Source organism: Aplysia californica, unplaced genomic scaffold (genome assembly GCF_000002075.1).
Source record: "Aplysia californica isolate F4 #8 unplaced genomic scaffold, AplCal3.0 scaffold00065, whole genome shotgun sequence".
NCBI classification, from domain to species: Eukaryota; Metazoa; Mollusca; class Gastropoda; order Aplysiida; family Aplysiidae; genus Aplysia; species Aplysia californica.
Genome location: NW_004797335.1, coordinates 1,930,978 through 1,932,065, shown reverse-complemented (window position 1 = coordinate 1,932,065; position 1,088 = coordinate 1,930,978). Strand labels below are relative to the sequence as shown.

At 44.8% G+C, this 1,088-nt stretch overlaps 1 protein-coding gene across 3 annotated transcripts in view; it reads left to right on the top strand.

The window, feature by feature from the left end:
- The window catches only part of LOC101858697 (multiple coagulation factor deficiency protein 2 homolog), a 43,789-nt gene that overhangs the window by 23,431 nt on the left and 19,270 nt on the right, over positions 1 to 1,088 (top strand). The window lies entirely within an intron of this gene.

The following is a 1,088-nucleotide window of genomic DNA, read 5'->3' as shown; positions in this document are numbered from 1 at the left end:
CGTCTTTCATTCTCTCATTGTCTCTCTCCTTCTCCCTCCCTTCCTCCCTCCCTCTTACCTATTCTCTCTTTTGCATTTTCTCTTTCTCCCTTTCCCTCTCCTTTGCGCTCTCTCCTCTTTTATTCTTCTCACCTCGATGTACGTCACGATGGTGTGGCCACGGTAATGGGTGCCTGTCTCACATCGTATCGCGTGGTTGTCACGTCGTGTCACGTGCTTTGTCACCTCGTATCACGTGCTTTGTCACCTCGTATCACGTGTTTATCACGTTGTATCACGTGTTTTGTCACAACGTGCCACGTGCTCTGTCGGCGCTGTTGGTGTGCGAGGGCCGGGCCTTTCTTTTGCTGTTTTGAGTGTGTACATGTATACTTAGTTCGTACTTGCTGTCCATCACGTGGTTTACAGGTTTTAAAACTGCTGTGGAAGTCTCATCATCTCAGTACTTTGCACTCATTGTTTTGCCAGCACCCCCTCTCGGCCTCTCGGGGTTTTTGCTTTGTGTTTGTGGGGGCTTGTTCTCTCGGTCTAGTTAGGGTGGCAAGGTCATGGGATAACCAGTGCTTTCAACCTGCCCACATTTTGGCGAAAGTACGCCGTTTTCAGGCAGTACCGTCACGCCAAAATGAGAAGAAATGGAAAAAGGAAAAGGGATACTTGGCTCCGGCTCCGTGTCTGTTGGTATTCTCTGGACCGAAGTCCATATTATAAAGCGCTTGTTTTCTTTTAACCACTTTACTTTTGTGTAGACTTTTGTCATCTCCCATATTGGTTCACTAACATTTTTCGACTATGTATCGTTTGAAACGTTGTAATTGCAATTTTTGCTGTTGCAGTTGTGTAGTCTTACTGCGGAGAATGGTTACGACTTTGTCTAAATCTCTCTTGGGTGATTATTGTTATCTAATCTTTACTAATATAGATGGAAACACCAGAGCACCGCAAAGGTTAAGTTAAAGATCGATTTGTTTTCGGTAACGAAAAATCTTTTGCTTGAGTTGCTTCATGGAGAAGTAAGGTGAACCTGGACTTCCGTCTCTCGCTTCGAAGTGCGGGAAATGAAAACTACAGTAGTTATACATATATAT